The sequence below is a fragment of the Eleginops maclovinus genome, chromosome 23 (genome assembly GCF_036324505.1).
Source record: "Eleginops maclovinus isolate JMC-PN-2008 ecotype Puerto Natales chromosome 23, JC_Emac_rtc_rv5, whole genome shotgun sequence".
Classification (NCBI taxonomy): Eukaryota; Metazoa; Chordata; class Actinopteri; order Perciformes; family Eleginopidae; genus Eleginops; species Eleginops maclovinus.
This window is the reverse complement of record NC_086371.1, coordinates 6,665,796-6,685,210: the sequence shown is the minus strand read 5'-3', so window position 1 is coordinate 6,685,210 and position 19,415 is coordinate 6,665,796. Positions and strand designations below refer to the sequence as shown.

General features: G+C 37.4%; 1 protein-coding gene across 4 annotated transcripts in view; it reads right to left on the bottom strand.

Moving 5' to 3' along the window:
• lingo2 (leucine rich repeat and Ig domain containing 2) overlaps nucleotides 1–19,415 on the bottom strand; it is a 380,843-nt gene that overhangs the window by 186,163 nt on the left and 175,265 nt on the right. The window contains exon 1 of one of the 4 annotated variants that reach the window (XM_063875969.1): nucleotides 1,116–1,269. The exons of the other annotated variants lie outside the window; for them this stretch is intronic. The gene's annotated coding sequence lies outside the window, so the exon portion shown is untranslated. Of the gene's footprint in view, nucleotides 1–1,115; nucleotides 1,270–19,415 lie in introns of those variants that run through there. 4 annotated transcript variants of the gene reach the window in all.

Below are 19,415 nucleotides of genomic sequence, written 5' to 3'. Positions count from 1 at the left end.
GCTCACATTCAGTTAAGCTTAAACAGTTTTAGCCTATATGCCCATTAAAACTTTTTGGGAGGAACAACGGTTACAGGTTTTGTGACACTCATAACCTTAATAGTGAACGCAGCCATCAAAGTCATCCTTTCCTGAGTTTCCTGAGTCTTGAGGTGATGGTTTCTCCATCCTCTTTCAACAAATACAAACCAAAAAATACATTAAAATGTACGTGTTTAATTATATACAACTTTACCAATCATTCTCCATATATAACAAACATAACAGTACTACTTTATATTGCTAACTCAAATTTAATTTGTACTTTTGGAATACTGTTAATTAACATTGTATTTCAGTTGTGTTAACTATTTCAAAAGCTACCAGTCTCCTAGCTCTTGCTAATTTCACAAGAAGCAGTTGTCGTCAGAAATTGTTGAAGGTGTTCCATATTTTGACCTGAGAACACCATATGTTATTTTACTTATAACATGCACAATTGTATTTATTTATGTATGTATTAGTTAATTCCACTCATGGCATTTATTATAAATGTAAACTCTATGCAGTTTGTGTTGCCCATGATGGAAAGGAGTAGGGAGAAGAACATCTTATTTTACCTGGCCCAAAAATGTTCGATGGGCCGTTAGAAACAGCTATTTACAAATACATTTACAATACCATGAAACCAAAAATTACAATCAAAAGACAAATTATATCGTCTTCTCATCTTCAATCAAGGATAAACTAAAGCCACATTGCTTCTCCACACATTGGGCATGGTGATTGGTTGCGGTTAAGGTAGCTAGCCACCGAATTGACGTCAGTTTACCTAAATGGACGTTAACTGTTTGCATCAACGTTAGATTGGTTAGCTGAAGCCTCGCCTTGAAACACCAACGTTTACTGGGTGAACTATCAATACGAACCACGCCACTATCCAACATAGTTTGTTGTGTACTTTACAGCCACAACCAACCGCAAGACAACTTATAACGCAACATAATGTACCGTGTTTGGGTCAGTTTAACCAACTCCTCTGTAACGCCTACGCTAATGCTGTCTATCAAAGTCAGCATCACAGACAGCTAGGTGCGCTTAATTTATAAGACTCATTCAACAACTTAATAACTCACGTTTGTTGACCGCTCCAGAACCGTAGCCTTCATTTCTGCTTATTCACAGCCCAGACTCATATTGTAAAATTAAACGTATTAAGTAAACAAGTATATATTTCTGTCTAGTCCATGCTGTGGCAGACGATAACTCCTCTCGTGAGGGATGTGCGTGTTAGCGTGCAACTGCCACCTACCAGGTTGCAGACTGCAGTATGAGACATTCAGTGAGAAACACAAATTAATATCCTTACTATTAAATCATTCTCTAATGTAAAACTGCAAGTAGACAGTTATGTAGCAAATGCGTCTCCAATGGTGATATAAATATACTTCTACTAATGTAATAAGTTTTCCTCGTCTACAGCGTGTCATAATAGTACGGCAGCCTTCATAGGACATTCTTAACCAACGCATTGGCCAGTTCAACTGGTTTTAGGTTGGGACAACACAGTGGTGTAAGAAGTACTCAAGTGTAAAATACTCTTTTACAAGTAAAAGTCCTGCATTTAAAATACTTACTTAGGTTAAAGTTAACAAAGTACACACTAAAAATATATACTTAAAGTACCAAAACCTACATTTGGCGTAATGCCAAATCAAATATTAAATTACTGGATTTTTTTTTTTTTTTTTAAATCCATGAATGTGTTCATCACTGCTGGTAAAGGTGGAGTTACTTTTAATTATTTTTGTAAAGTCATGCTGGATATCTTAACCTCTGTTTATATGTCACAGTGTATTTATTATGTGTTATTTATATGTTTGTTTTAGCTAATAATCTGAATCGGTAAAGAAGCTATTTTTTTATTTCATGTAATACATGTAGAGGAGTAAAAAGTACTGTATTTGCTATCAAATGAGTGGAGTAGAAGCTTAATTTCATATAAATATACATTACACCACTAGGACAACACCACAACAAACGTGCATTTGCATTGCTGTAAGCAGCTGAGCTGTTGGATGGTGTCGAATTTGCTTTTCTGATTTGATTAAATGGAGTCACGTTTGAGTGAACCTAGCTGGACAGCAACATTGCCAAACAGTGTCGACAGTAAGTGGAAGCCCTCGGTGCCAGAACTAGTATTAATTAAATGTGCCTTGACATTCAAAGCATACAATAAATGTATTAGTAGGGAATGAAAATACAGGCACAAGCGGAATACTGCATAAGTCGAGAGAATACATTCGTTCATGTTCTGTGGTTGAAGTGTGTGTTTTGACTGTTCCATATTTTTAATGAAGCACTATGTGATCTTGTTCTATAGGAGGGTGTTTACATGACATGCCCTTTATTCATTTCCTTTCTATGGAATAGAAAATGGCAATACAACTATGAAACAGATAATATAATAAATACTGTTACACATATGTTCAATATAACTCCACAACCCATATGAAAAAAATGATGATGTTGTTGTTTTGAATCCTATATCACCACATTATTGTGAGGGTTTCTAAAGCCGTGTGACATTATGTGATGTTGAGTTTGTCTGGCACTGGTTGCAGTGAGCTTAATCAAAGCTTGCTGTGACAGTGGGTGTTTTAACATGCTCTTTGACATCATCATTGTATTCATATGATATCTGTCATTCCATTATTTTCGGGTTGAATTCAAATGCATCCCATTAATGAAATACCATCTTACAACATTCAAATAAAGTTTTTTTATTATTATTTTCAAACTAGGAAGCCTCATAATCAATAGCATTTTGGCTTGTATTAATTAAGCAATGTTAACTCGGTCTGAGACAGTCTGGTTAACTGTTTAAAATTGCTATACTTTTTTTCCAAAAAGTGTAAACTAGTCAGTGCTGTACTGAGTAAATGTATTTCACCTCCCAACACGGAATGTGCCTTTCCCAAAAGATCTCCTGCCTTCAGTGGAGCTGAGCTCAGAAAATATCCTGCCATAATCATACTTTATGTTGCAGTCCAAAGATGAACCAGCCTTAGCCATCTTGTGCTGAGCCTTGGAGCCTTATTATTTCCAATATCAGCGTGTTGGTCCATGATGCCCCCGGGAATGTTTCGCCTGTTTAGTAGTATTTTTCTAAAAAATATACCAGGTCAGATATCTCTTTGTAATCAGGTTATCTGGTGTAGGTGGCATTACCTTTCAGCTATACCCATCACACCGTCACTATTATGTTTCTATTAATAACCATTATTGAAAAGGCTTTTGTTTGGATTTAACTTGCCCATGACCCTAGTTTGGTACTCACAAGTAGCAGAGTTGACCTGTTTCTGATTTCCTAGGTATTTTTCAACCATTCATCTTGTAGGTTATGTGGCTGTAGTTGCATAGTATTAGCATTTAGAATCATTAAAGCCGGGGATTCCCACAAACTGTTGTCTGACACTTTAGCCTTGAGATAAATGAAATGGCTCGTCTCCACCCCAATGATCAACAGCGGAATTGAAACTCTGACATGTTAAGGGAGGACTAATTAGGGGGGGGGGCATACCTCATTAAGCCTCATTAAAGTAAAGATCGGGAAGACACGCAGCACATTTCTCTGATCCAGAAGTTTTGTCTGCCCCATACTTATGATAATAAATCCCCTGTGTAATTGATTCTGAGGTAGATGTCTCTATTTTGACTTGAGTTTACCATAATTCCAAGGAGGGATATTCTTAAAGGCGGAGGGGTTTCATAAAATGCTCAGGGATATTTTAATAGGTAGACCTATACTGTAACTGTTATGCTGTAATGCTCAATGAATGATTTGATTGGTTTACACATAACAAGAGGATAACAATCTTAGAATATAATACAAATATGACAACATAACACAATAAACAATGCAATGCATCAAATAACATAAACCCATTAAGTGTAATTGGGAATATACAGAAAGAGTGATTTCAAACAAGCACTACAAACAAGAAAGACGTTACTGGCATGTTAATAGAGCAAACATATTGCAGCTTTATTTCTTTAATAATATGAAAGATTAAGCTGTCCAGTCCTCCACAGATTTGGACACTGATGTAATTCAAGTAGCAACTCCATCAGAGTGGCCTAAGTGACCTAAGGTTATGTAATCATTGAGTGGAGCTTTATGCCAGAAGTGTCCCAGCGTTTTTAACAGCATTTCAGCACACCTGCGGTACACACTGTGTGGATAATAATTAGACCATTTGAATGTTTTCGAGGGGTCTGAAGGTCCACGTGGGTTTAACCTCTATCACCTAGACACAAATTAGATGTCCATGAGATCCTGCTTAATGTACCCTAGACTCATTTAGGATGGCATTACCAGCCTAAATTGAGGGTTATTGTTTGTAATTTAAATGGGAAAATGCTTTTAGAGATGCTGCTTTGGTGCAAATACAGCCTGGCGCCAGTCATGTTTGGCCAAACAGCAACCGCATTAAAATCTGTCGTTTTTCCGTGTGTTCTTGTGCAGAATGGAATGATTGAATTCATGCTTGCTGGAAGCCTTTGAACAGGTAAACAATGTTATTTAACTCTTTAACCTGCATTAAGCACATATCTATTATACAATATCAAACATTATATTTGGAATCTGTTCATTTATCTTGGGCATGAGCAGACAGATAGTATTTATATAGTATACACCTTTAAAATATGTTGCCAGATATCTTCTTTGAATAGTTTGGTGAATACAACAAGGTAAAGTGGAATTACTGGAAAACAGTGAGGCTGTTTTTGAATGCAAAATAGATATTTGAACTAGTAAATCTGATTGATTCCAGTTGGCAATGATATGTCTTATAAAGAAACTTGGAGTGATGAATGACCTTCCTCTGTGTGTGTTTGTGTCTGATTACATTTATAAAAAGAAGAGAGTGAAAGGTAGACACCCCAAGTACACAGTGAAATGTAGACTTGTCATGAAGAACCTGTTCCTATTTTCTGTCTTCTTTTGATGCTTGTTTTATGCAAACAACATTTTTTTTTTAAACCTTCACTTCGGTGACTAGGCAGGATGATGTACATGTATTGCTTTAAAAAAAAAAGTAAAACTGCCAAAAGCTCTCGGGGGGATGAAAAGATGAAAGAAAATGACCACACTGATTGAGACAAAATGTATTTATTTTTGCGATAATGATCTTAAATGTATGTGGACAATAGGTATATAGCTTTTAATGATGTGGACGTAGATTTGTTAGCATACTGTAGATAAGTAAAATGTATACATTATTATTTGATACAGTTGTGAACCACCTAGGGAGATCTAAAGTATGGTATCCTTGTTGCTGTACTTTATTATTGTTTGTGTCTTCTATTTCAAAGAAGCCCTTTACCTAATATGACTTTGATCAACAATACATAGATCCATAAATAACAATCAAGATCCGTGGTACAGCAGGAGATATATTTCCATACAATAGAGTATGTTGTCTTTATAAATTACATTTGCATTTTGATGCTGAAGAACAGCAGTTATTTTTGATGTACTACATACTGTAGCTGAATAGAGTTCAAAGCCCTCAGCCATCAGTAACACTTGGCACTGAATATTCAAAGAGTGTGGTATTTTAAAGTCATCCCGCTTGTATTGCTTTGGCCCTCAGTCAACATGAACCCACTGCGACCTCCATATTAACCACCTGGAACTGGCTGGAACCTGTCCAACTCCCCGACTTACTGTATGATAATCTATAATTATCTCTCAAACCTTGAAAGAGGTTGTCCTACTCTCTTGTGGCAGCGATTCCGCCTGAAGCTCAGTGTTGCGCTGTCAACAATTGCTGAATAAGTGAACGCTGGTGCTCGGGGTGCTTTGATGTCGTAAGTATATTTCTTTAATCAAGACTTATCCAAGGAGATAATAGCCTCGTAGATAATAAAAGGAATATAATGTGGTGGTCATTAAGGATTAAACATTTAAAATTTCAAGTGAATGGACAAGAAAGCCCTCGAGATTGTCCTGTCCTTCACAACTCCCTGCACATTAATACAGCAATAATCCTCTTTGACTTTTTGCCATTTAAGACACACAGTGTATTAGGAGTATGCATAATTTCACCTCAAAATTGTGATAGCAAAGTCTCTTTATGGGTATATTTAACACTACTTTCAATTCTGTATTGGGTTTATTAGCAAATGCATGACTCAGTGATAATTTCTGTAGGACAGTGATACTGAGAGAAAGTGCTTATAGTCCATCCTTGACCTGATAAGACATGTTGTTAACTGTAATGCTGGAACAGTTGGGTGGCATTGGTTGTTTTTCAGCGAATATCAGCAATCCCATTTGACGTTGTTTTGTGAGTTGGGATTTGAGATAACATACCTAACCTCTGAAGTTGAACAGCTAATGAGGATGAATTTTCCTGATTGGATGTAAGAAATGCTGAGGAGGGAGATCAAAAATGAATGCAGGGTTAATTAATTTCTAATTGTTCCCCATAGATACTAAATTCTAGCTAAGCTGAAACTGGGAATACTCATCACAATGACTACATTTCCACCTAATTTCTCAGTTGTACTCTATAAGCAGACGTGTAAGTATTCTTGTCCTTATGAAAACAATTTTTTGAATCATACATTTAAGCTTGTTTTGTTCCCATAAGGAAAGTCTTCCAGCCAAGCATCCTTCTTTTTGTAATACATTATCAAAGAAATATCATGCTCCGAAACTTATTTTATGACTTTTGTGTAAGCTGTAGCCAGAATATATAACTTAATCATGTTTGCGAAACTTTGCGAGAACAGACATGTGTTTATATATCTAGGTGTGGAAACTAAGGTATTATTGCATTAGGGTTAGGGATAAGCAGATCGTGGGGAAAAAAGCATTAAACATGCACATACTGTTAGAAACACTTGCATTACCCTGAACTCCTCACTGTTTACCACACTGTATGAAAGGCACACGTCTTACTACATTGACACTGTGGACTGCCATTGAACATACTAAGGCTGAATGATTGTGTAACCATGGTATTCTTGGAACAGAGTACAGAAAGCATAACCAACAGCATATGAGTAGGGTAAGGACATTTCAACTTCCACGCTATATATTTGCTGACCTATATGTTATAAATGTAATGTACAGGTTATTAGAGAGGTGCTTTACAGTGACTGTATGTAACATTTTAATATGACATGAAGGCTCCATAGGCAGAGTTGAGTGGTGACAAAGGACAAAGACTCCCTTTCTCTCATAACTTTAGATATGAATTATGAAAAACATAAACATGTAAGACTATATTGTTTTCTAAATAAGAAAAAAAGAACACATTTTCATGTTCATAAAGAGCTAGCACCTGCACTTAGGACAGGTTATAATGATCATCTTCAAGTGTGAAGTAATCTGAATCGAATGGAATGTTGTCCGAAAATTTGGGAGTTTTTCCATTTCTCCTGTTTTGATATCGTCAATTCCAATTCATTTATTTGAACCAATTGGCTGATTCTATTTTGATGTGTAGTACTGTATATTGATATCAAACCCTGCTCGAAATATTCATTGTACTGTTGTTAATCTGACTCCGTAGTTAATCTAATCTTGCTTTTTCCTTTAATTGAAATAATTTTCCATTCAGCATTTCAAATGTGAGATTTAACCGTATTCTTTGTACAGGATTAATGCAGGCTTATCGGTTGTATGTAAATCAACCGCCGTTAGAAAGAATGGTTGAATTGGAGCAAATGAAGAATTGGTATTGGCCAGGCACATACAAACAAAATAGTAATTAGATTAGTTTTCCCCTATGAAATTAAGCTTTAAAACCACAAAATTGACTTTTTGTAAAGCTGTTCTGGAAGTACTGCCACTTGAAAAGCATTAGATGATTCTTACAATGCTTCCGTCCCTGCTGCTCCCCTTTCTTTATTGCAACTATTCTGGCCAACACGGTGAAGCTCATTTGTGCTTTCTCCACATTCTACTCCTCACTTTCTATCACAAGATGAATTTCATAGAATAGATAGAAGATAGAATCGGAGGATGAAACCCTCTTTATTTGTCACATACATGCACACAGCAGAGCACACACAGTGAAATTGGTCCTCTGCATTTAACCCATCCTAGTACTAGGAGCAGTGGGCAGCTCTTGCGCAGCGCCCGGGGAGCAATGGGGAGGGGGGAATGGAGGTGTCCGGTGCCTTGCTCAAGGACACCACAGCAGGGCCCAGGAGGTGAACTGGGACCTCTCCAAGTAGCAGTCCACTTTCCATATCTCAAGTATGTTTGGGGACTTGAACTGGCGACCCTACGATTCCCAGTCCAAGCTCCTACTGACTGAGCCACTGCTGGCTCATCAGCTGTCAACACTGCAAAAGGACCTTGCTTCCTGTGTTATGGTCAGTGTGTTCTTGCAGCAGACAAACAAAAAGCTTTTAGGCTCACAGGGATGTACAATCCAGTTGAAATTCTCTTCACCTCATCTTCAAAACTTCAAAAGGTCGATGTTTGCATATACTGTACTTAAGTACTTAACCTAATGTGTTTTTGTTCAGTGTGCCCTATGAATCCCAAAGTCAGTTGACACATTGATATCCATGTTATAAGTGATCTTGCTATACTTTTCCCTTATAATGAAACATGTGACATGTATATGAAATGTAATTGTATGAGTCAAGCCGAAATGTGTGGAGACTGCACTCCTGTCAGCCTTTATATCTGAAAAGTTAAGCATATACCTAATATAACCCATAAATAAATAGACTTGAAGGTATGTTGTTATAATGGGTACCTTGGGGAACTGCTTAAGACATGGCAAGAGTATGGTAATATATAGCTGCTGAAAGTTGTCAATTAAAATGAAAAGTAAAAAGGAGAAAGCAACTTAAAAGAGAATGTGTTTTATCTTAACATCATTTGAAAGGCTTTCGTTTCTTGGCATTTGCACTTGTTCGGCCCATTATCTGATGTATTTTATTTGGTGGCAGTGAAGTGTCATACTGTAACTCTAAAACACGTACCAGTCAGAAATCTTCATTAAGAATATCAATGGAAACACGGTGTTCTCACAGCAGCTCGGTGCCTCCCCTGCAGTGATGTAGGGACGCCCAGCAGCTTTACAAATACCATTTATTTATGAAAAATGAAAAGGTTAGCATACTGTACCCTTTCTATAAAGTGCTAACCCCCAATGCTTACCTGATTAATTTACATCTAGCTCTACAGCTGACATGGATAGGAATCATCATAATGATAATAACAAAATCAACACCATTCACGAGAATTACAGCATTAATCCGAGGCTCCCTGTGCTAACCCAAGCTTCTACGGGCTTGCATTGGTATAACAACAAAACACTGTGAGCAGAATCTTTATGCAGCATACCTGAGTCTCACTGCAGATTTGACAGTTAGTTAATGTAAATCTGCACAAGTGCACCGAATAATCAGAGTGGCACTTGTGCAAAATTGCTCTTTCTGAAAAAGAGATTAAGAGGGGCGTAATGTGAAAATGTGCCACTGGAATGCACAACCCCAAAACAAGTAATGACAATAAAAACCCCACACATAAGGAAAAGGTATTCAATTACACAAGGCTACAAATGTATGGTTAACTCTGAGTTATAAATATTAATGAGGACATCATCCATGTCTTTGACAGGAACTGTACTGTGTAATCTGTGAAAGTGGATTCTGTATGTCAGCTATTTCTATTCACGTCATGCTGCATAACTCCAACACAATTCTATAGGAACCTACTTCCTGATCCAAACGTAACACACAAGTCATAAAACATCCAACTACACAATAACAATGCGGGACATTCATTTGAATGTTTCATCTGTATTTATATAAACCTGGAAAATGTACAGTCCAGTGGTGAAAATGATCATGTGAATCCAATGCATTAGAGAATGTGATCTGAAGCCGAGTCCTGACAGCAGGAATAAGCAGTTTGATATTTGTTCAGCATGCAGAGACAGGTCAACATGTTACCATGCAACACAGAACACACACATAGAACATGGACCAAACATCCACACATCGAGCACACTGTGACAGGATGAATATTAAATAAGGCCAACCATTAAGCACCTACCACCACTATGGGCACTACAATAACATATGAATCCATTTGTATACAAGGCTGAGAGTGTCTAAAGCACAACGCTGAGGTAATGTGACATCAGGTGGGTTGCTGTGTGGGATGAAATGCCTAAAATAAGTTATGATCACAATTATGGAAGCTAAAGTGGTGTGGTGAACAAAGGTGTCTCTGTTACTCATTTCTTTTATTCTGTGGCTTAAATGAATGAGCAGCCATCTTGCTAACGGTCTCCACGCCTTTGATTGCACAAACAGGATCAAGTGGTGCCATAAAGTGTTGTCCGCTGAACCACTGAATAATGAAGATTTACACCAACAATTAGTGCCTCTGAACATTAACTGCTCTCCTCACACTATTTGAGCCAATGGATCAAAGTTGTTCATGCAGGTTCAGCAAAGCTCAATTGGTTGATCAAATGCTATGCAGAAATTCCCAGCTAACATTGAAGCTCATTTGTCAAAGTGAGAATATATGATGAAAAATTAGACCTGTGTGCCAATGTATCTGCAGATTTAAGGCAGTGCATTCTGTTTATCTTCTGTTTGGTGGACAGGAACCTTTGCATAAGCAAAAAGACAACAACACGCTGGGTTTCTTAATGCTTAATGCTACATTATTTCCCACATGCATTGTTGTTTCCACTGCAACCAGGATAGCCTACGGGAGACGCCTGCAGTTATTTATTATGGCTTAATAACTGCACGCCTGCCAAGTCGGAAAAGCGGTCAATAAGAAGAAGTGGCAGTGAAAGCGCTTCATATTAAATGTGTCAGTGTTTGTTGAATACAGAGCGTGCTTCACCACGCTGTGAAGGGAAGACAAATTGCATTAGAATCAGGTTCACCATCAGCCCTTACTTGATCTGTAGTGCCGGGGTGTAGTGATTAGTCAAAGACTGCTTTTGTTTGCATCAGTGCTGACATTGTGAGAGTGAAGACCTACAAGGCTGATAGGAGTTCAACAACACAAGTTCAGTCTTGAGTCTGGAGAGGTAAACATAAAACTGCATTATAATAAATATTGCATGATAAAAGCATCTGTTCTGCTCTCATTTTGAATAGCCTAAATATTTGCAGAAGTGGTAGAAATAATATGTTTAGTCCTTCACAGCCCGAGCTTTCAAGCTGCTCTGAGAGAGCTGTGTTTAACGTTGCTTGCAAAACATCATTTTCTATACAATTACAGGATTAAACAAAGTATTCCTGTACCTGGTGGGATAATTGAGAGGTTGAGGCACACACACTAAGAATACCACTCATTGGCCAAGTACAAAAGCACATTCTGTACTAGGACTATACATTGTTCTTGTCCGACAGCATGAATACGAAAAGAAAAGACTAACAGATGTTATCATAACAGGGTACAGTAATATACTACATAAGACACCTTAGGTTTATGGCATAACAATTCTAACTACCTATATTTATAGTCCTTTTTCAGTGGCTCAGGTGTCATTACAAAAGGGTTCACCTTCAGTCAAATTATAACAGGTGGTCATGTAGTGTATATGTAATGGGGAGAACATAACCTTTACCTCAATCAAGAGTGTTAATGACCTCCCGGATCTCCAGTAATCAGACAAGACCATTATTGCACTTTGAAAAGGTAATATACTTCCTCATCCACCTGAAATGACACAGTTCTATCATTTTTCTATGATATCTTGTTTCTTGAAAAATATTCCTGCTTTTCACAGGGTTGGCAATCAGAATGTGGCAAACAAAAAACTCAAATCATTTCAATTAGGGACTTTTTCTAAACACCAAATACCAACAATATATAATAAAACAACATTGACAACAACAAAATCTAAGGGTAAAAAATAAATAACTAATGTTACATTTACATTCAAACATTACACACATTTTAATTTCCAAATCCAATCCACATTTTTCGACAGCGGTTCGGTTTGAAATATTCAAAATGAAGCAGAAGTGTTACATGGAGAGCTGCAGGCTTCTCACCTCCAATATATCAGCAGGGAAACCAAATACCTTCACTTTCTCTGTCCGCATACTCATGCCATGTGCAGCATAAAATCTGATCACGCTAGTTCACAGAATGATGGAAAGAATCCAATTATTTCAGTCTTTATTAAAACCCCAAAAACTGACTTTGCTGCCTTCAGTATTCTTGGATATGTAGTATTAAACTGCATTTGTTTTTAACATCAGCAAATTATATGTCACCAAATCGACCAGGACTGAAATCCTAAAAAAAAATCAACCTTAACCTTCAGTTTAACATGAGTTACATAAGACTGCATCAATCAGTTACTGAACGCTGAGCCATTACACATGCTTCCCTTCATATTCAGTGGAGTTTTCCTCCTTTACATCCATCTCCAAGCTTAGTCTCCAGAGTTTTGATAGAGCTAAATGTATGCAGTTATAGATTAATGATGTTTTACCGCCACCACTGCAAATGTTTGTGATCATTTCTTTCCCCAAAGATGAAAGTGCAGACCTTTCCTATGATTTATTTTGTGCAGGATAAATATGACTCTGTGTCTGCAAACATTAAGCACAATGTTTCCTGGTAATGGTATTCTTCAAAGCTCATAAATGCTTATTTTCCAACACTTTTAGTCAACACAAAACATCAACAAAAAACATTATGATTGAGTGATCATAAATCATGTGATGACACGTGGGTCTGATTGTGACAGGAAACTGAAAACCATGTAAGTATCTCGGAGTATTGATTATTTTACTAAACTATAGCACCAAATGTCAAAATGTACTTCCATTAACTAGTGTTTTAAAGCTGAAACCCAACGTCATAACTTTTAAACTTATTTGTTATATATAATTAGCAAATGTGTAGCAACATTAGCCTTCCTGTGTGTTTCTATGTAATCCTTTATTCACTCTGCAAGCTTTGTTTGGGTCTGCACCAGCTCAAAGGTGAAATGCTGTACCTGCTTCCTAGCTGCTAAATACTGCAACATGTTCACCAGCTAGTTATTTTCTTTTGGCTGCGTGTCATTTGTGAAGGTTATGTGATTTTGGGGGGAAATGGTGCACACTATGCTAATAATAGCAGCAGAAGTGGTGAGGGAAACAGAATAAAAAAAAGGCCAACCTAAAAAATGCTTAGTATTTCCTTAGGGAACAGCAGAATACGATAGTAATTGTGTGTATGTCTGTCACTCAATGTCACACTTTGTCATTTGATTCATTATGCAAATGTATTTGAGGAGCCTTAAAGTCTACATGGCTTCTGAATTTACTCTATTTAATCTAGATGTTTACTTTAATTCTAAAGGATTAGACATCTAAATTCTTCAACATCATCAAGTATGAAATGAACAGTCATTATCGCACGTTGCTGGGACATTATCTCTGGATCATAATCAAGTAAAAACACATTTAGAACTACAAATGCAGAAATAAAAAAAAGATGTAAAATGCTGGGAACAAATAAATCAAGCGGGGGTGCCGGCATACATTCCCTGAAACATGTTAAAGCATTTTAATTGACTAACATGTAGAAAGTGGAGGTTGCACTCCCTTAAGGGTAAAGTGGGTGGCTACTGAACAGCTGCTATTGGAGCCATAAGGAGCATGTGTATTTTTAAATACAGTTACCATAAATAAATATGATGGGATATCACGAATGTGGAGTTGAACGTCGCCATCCTGAATAACTGATTTCGTTACAGGTAAGCCTTCCCAATCCATGTTAGAAAGGGAACAGTTAAGACCATGTATCTAAGTGGCCTGTTATCCTTGAATATATAATGAAGTTAACCTCACAGAGCTCAAAGAATATGATGAGCAAGCTCTCCACTTTGTCTTAAGGGATGAGCTTGATGGCTCCTTTGCTGAAATGCAGAATGTGGTCCTTAGAAAACATTCATTTGCATTTCTACACCCATTTGGCGTGTTAGGTGCACAATGGATAATCTGCTCCAAATATAGGAATCCCAAATCACACTGATAAGCATGTGTGCGTCTTGTAAGTGGTGTTGATAGGTGATAATAAAATACACCAAATTTTGAAATTTTAAAATATATATTTTTGCCAAAAGGCAGGAGGCAAGCTGATGTGGGTTTTGAATAAATATTGGTTTTAAGCCAACGTTAGAAAGCTGCCGCCTCTGATTTTATTATTAATGGGCCGTTAGCAATTTCTTCCCTCATAGTACGTCCATGATCTTTTAATCAAGCAATTTATCCAATGATTTTTAATACACAGCACTACAGCGATGTGCATTTCCTTGTACCCACATTTCAAGTTCCGGAGGCTCAAAGGTACTTCAAACAGTGGCTGGATACACCCTCGTAGTTATCACATTTTCTATTTCTATGCACTTCATGGTCTGTTTGATGTTATTCATGAGCTGTAACTGAAAGTAATACAACTGCATGAGGCCTGAAAACGCTTTTGAATACAAAGTGTGGGCTGCTGTGCTGCAGGATCATATACATACCTGCTATTAATAAGGGATTGGAATTAAATGCCGCCTATCAGGCATTACTGTGCCCCTCTATAGGTCTCTTATGAAGAGGTGGGGTCCTCAGCTATCTATGGAAATGCCATTAAGAGTTTGTTTTAAATTATGGTTTTCATAATGGGAATTCTCTCATTATTATGCTAAGAGACTTTAGCTAAATTTAAAATGATGTCAAGGTTCTGTCAAAATGTAATGCATAGACTTTTTTCCAGTCTGCCTTCCTCTCAGCCTACAGGGAAAATTCATGGATATAAACGGTATGCAGAAAAAATTTACACTTATCAGCAATGTTCCAATAAACTGTGAAGATAATTCCCTATTTCTGGAGGAAAGACACCTTTAAGTATGAGGCAAACACAATATGATTATTACAATTTACAAGTCTGCCTGCAGGAAATCACATTGTGTTCACAGACAATTTAATGACCCATTGCCATGCTTGCCGTGTTGATAAAATAACATTCCTGTTTACTGCTGTGTGCTCTGATATTCTCTGTGATTTGTATCCCCACTTCAAATTTCTGCTACCTCCTCCCCTCATTTTTCATAAAACTGCAGAAATCACGAGACTGGCTCTCGATATTGATTTGTGCAGCTGAGTTGTAGGGTTGATGTGAGAGTCTGTGCAGATATATATGTGCACAACATATGAGTTACTGTGTGTTGTCTCGGTTTCACTTACAGCCCTAGAATATAGATTACAGTAAAGGGTGGTTCAGTCAATGTTTGATACACTGCTTTGAACACAGAGCGTTAACTACAGGTTGTATAATACATTCCTCACCAGTCTGTGGGTGGAATAAATTAGCCAATACAGCTACTGTATGTGAGGTGGCTTTATCACTTTTCTCAAAAATAACGACGACTAAGATGTTAAGGTTTCTGTCTCATTATCACTGCTACCAAAATATTTCTCACCCCCCGCCGGGGTTCCTGTGGCTCAACAGGCTAGGGTGCATATTACATGATGTGTTCATCCAAGGTGGATAACAATCAGACCATAGAGCTGTGATTTCTCCTTGCTCTGCCATCCCCTGTATCTTTCCACTACCCCTAACAGAGCCTTATACTCCACCTATTAATCATTGATTATTATTGAGAAGTGTTGCCTGTGCATTAGCTGATCTTAACATTGGCTTCTGTGCATTTGATGGCCGTTGCGGAGGAGTACATCAGTGCTTCTCATTTCTCGGTAACCAAGCCAGCCGTTTGTCTACCTTTATACAGGACGAGCCAGTAGTTAACTCCTTGAATGGATCCAGTATTAGCCTGGAGCTTTGCAGGATGGACATAAAGTGCCCTCACTCTTTCATGTCCTAATGCACTAAGCCTGTCCTAACCAGTTTATGCTTCCTGATTGTTGTTCAATACAGATGCCAGTTAGGCGCTGCGGGAATGTTTCCCTTTGTGTTCTCCTATTGCATTTTTCCAAATCAGCTTTGTGCCAGTGTTGCCAGTATCAAAGTGCAACATGCCTTAACACTCTGTTCATGTCAACATGACATCCAAAGCTGATTATCTCTGGCTAGAGAGTCATTTGGACTTGTCACTGTGGACCTTACAGCAGCCATATTGTCCTTTATGACATTGTTGGCCGATCATGTACCAGACTTGGGGGCTTTATGCTGGCTTGTGTTATAATGAAAGTTGAATCCCCACTACAAATGTTCTTAATTATGATTTTGTTTCCTACTGTTTGATAGGATGAGCCTTCAATAACATTGAAGCAGCGAGAAGTCAGCGGGGACAATCACTAGTGCCTATGCTCCCATTTCAAATCATAGACGGTCCTCACATCAAAGGTACTCAAAGACTGTCTCTCTGGTCAAAGCAAACAACAAACAAACATATGAAGCAGCCAATCAATGGCGCTCATGCTCCAATGAGAGGAGATTACTTCTGAAGTTTGGGAAATGAACTGGAACAGGCCGCCAGAGTGGGACATGAAAGCAGGGATTTCACTGCACACCTTTGTTACCGCAAAGTTTTCATACTGATACCAACTTTGGGTTTGTGCTTTTGACGTATTTATATTTTAAAACAAACGTTGTTCTCAAAATTACCTTCAGGAATGTGGTTTTCAAAAAGCACACTTAGATCGAGCTCTCCCCTCAGTGTGTACAGACAAAGTTTCAGAAAGTGCCGGTGACAGCAATTTCAGGCACTGAAAAAATAACTCCTTTGAAAGCCGGAAAACCACTGCTATTTTGACAACTTGACCAAGTCCCTGCAGATACTACAACATATATGATGGTTACTTTAAGATTAAGGACATTCCTAGATATACTTAAGCTTTTAATAGTCCTTGATTTATGATAGTTGTCATCTCTATTGGTTGGGGATATCAGATGGCCTAAGTAGACTTGGCTTTTATGGGTTTTAAACAACCTATCTGACAAAATAACCTTAATTTTCGGTGATGGCCGCAGACAATAATTAATGAGAAAACCTCAGCAGTAAACATCAAAACATCATTGAATCTGTTCAACATCAGGGTTCAGGGGGTTCAAAGTTTCAACCTGATCATACAGTCGTTATCAGCTAGGTTATAGTCTGTTTTATTTCCTCTGCTTTGGTTCCTTATTTAGTTTGGTGACTGCTGATTATTTACTGACATGGTCATTTGAGGAAGGCTTTGTGACGAAAGGCTAAACACAGTGTTGCATAACATAACTGATGTTGATGCAAAGTAATGACAAGATTAAGGAGTTGAATTATATCGTAATGTCTGCATTGTTTGCTCCGATTATCATCATGTATTAGTGTGTCTTTAATCAGACATGACCTATATTGACTTCCAATCCCGCCTCCTAGAAATGTAAACTAGGTAGTTCTAAAATGTATCTGCAATTGCGTTTTGGTGGTAAACACGAACACATTGCATTGTGGTTAGGTTTAAGCAACTAAAGCACTTCGATCAAGTCAGAGGAACGATTATGGATGTGTAAGTCACTGCGTATTTTCCTGGATTAAACCAGACCACCATCTTTGCATGATCCTTACCAACTGCTACCAGACCCTACACGTAAAGAAGTGTAACATTTCTGTAGACAAAGACATATACTGTATTGGAAGATTGGCTTTTTTGGTCAATAAAATGTTATGTTCAGTCTCAACATTGTTTCAATTTGCCAGATGTGTTCATCACCAAAAACGCATCTAATATGTTATTAGAGAAACGTTCTTCAGTCGGAATTACGATTCCTTCCAACCTGCTTTACTTTGCTTAGTTGTGTATAGTTGTGGCTATGACACACAGCCTCATCTCATATTCTATTACTCTTTTTTAAAGTTATTTTCATTACAAAAGTACCAACAGATTAAATTAATCATGCCCTTTGTAAATTCCCCCGCCGTGAGATAAATAAAGATTGCATGGCACTTCTATATGGACCCATCTCTACTGCATGGTATACAAATGTATACGGTCCCACTGTATCACACATTCTGATTGCTTTGTCGAAAGTGATGCACAGTCTAGTCTTAATTTATTTCATACTATAGAATCATAAAAGCATTTCAGTATAGGCTGCTCTGTTTACATTGTAATTGATGCAGTATAGCATTATGCTGCCAGGCAATTCAAATCCCATGTGTTTATAGAAGATCTTGAATCAAAGCACCAACAATTCCGCTATTCATGAGCTTCCTTGACAAGATGTTAAAATATATAGTCTGTATGTGATTACATGTTTTGAAGTCCAGACAGTAGGAAGCAGAGGTGGGGGGCTTTGTATCCAAACACTCCACACAGCCTATTTTAATGAGGCCTCATTGGACTGACAGTCTGGAAGAGGTCAGTCTGCTGTTGTGTGAGGTGCGAGGAAGGATCACAGATTTCATGCAAAATTAGGCCAAGGTCAGCAGAAAAACCTCAGCATGTTCTGCAGATGCTGAGCACAACACTTAAAAATCTGATGAAAGGCAGACCTGTAGGCGATGATCCTGGCAGGAATTCCTGACGCATTGGGCGCTGTCAAAAAAGAAGCTTCCAGAAAGCATAACAGGTTGTCTTTGCGTGAGTAATACATCATCTATTGTATTTCCCTTTGGTTAATATCTGTGTGAATATCAAAGCAAAGCTTATGTTATTCACCCGTTTATTTATACATACTTAGGCATCAGCTATGTTTGCCCATCAGAGAACAGCTGGAAATATCCAGTAAGCACACAACATCAGGTCTAATTATTGATTGTTTAGCATTTGGTTCAACATTCTCTATTGGCGCTTTTATAATCAAGTTTATAGATAATTTGACTTGGCAACACTCCCAAACTCACTGATTAAATTGGCAGCCCTTTTTCAACGTTTATAGAACACTGATTTAATTGTGCATTTTTAACCAGGGTTGTCCATCTCTATAATAACATGATGGGTTCATGAAGAGTTAATGTGAAAGCAATTGTTTTTCCATGGTTGAGAAGTATAGAAAATTCAATTGATGTGTGTTGAATGTAAACACATGGTTAGATGCTAATGCTAATTATTTAATGGCCCCCTTTCTTTAATAACAGTAAACAATCAGAACCCAGTTTATTGCCAAGTGGGTTTACCCAATCAATGAATTTAATTTGGTTTGTAATGGTGTATAAAAATGTATATACAAATGAAGTTGTTCAAAAGATGTAAACATAGAAATACAATTCATAAAACACATTTTTAAAAAACTATTATGAAATTAAGAATAAAGACATGTTAAAAATACATATACATATACAAACTAAGTACAATGAAAATATAACAAATCAATCTGAAAAATGTAATGTCAAGCATATGAAAGTTCAAAGTTCAGAGCTGTGAAGGTTTTTTTTTTAAAGAGAAAGGGTAAAGTACACAAGCTTGGTTTGCTAAAAATATTTGTTTTGCTATTA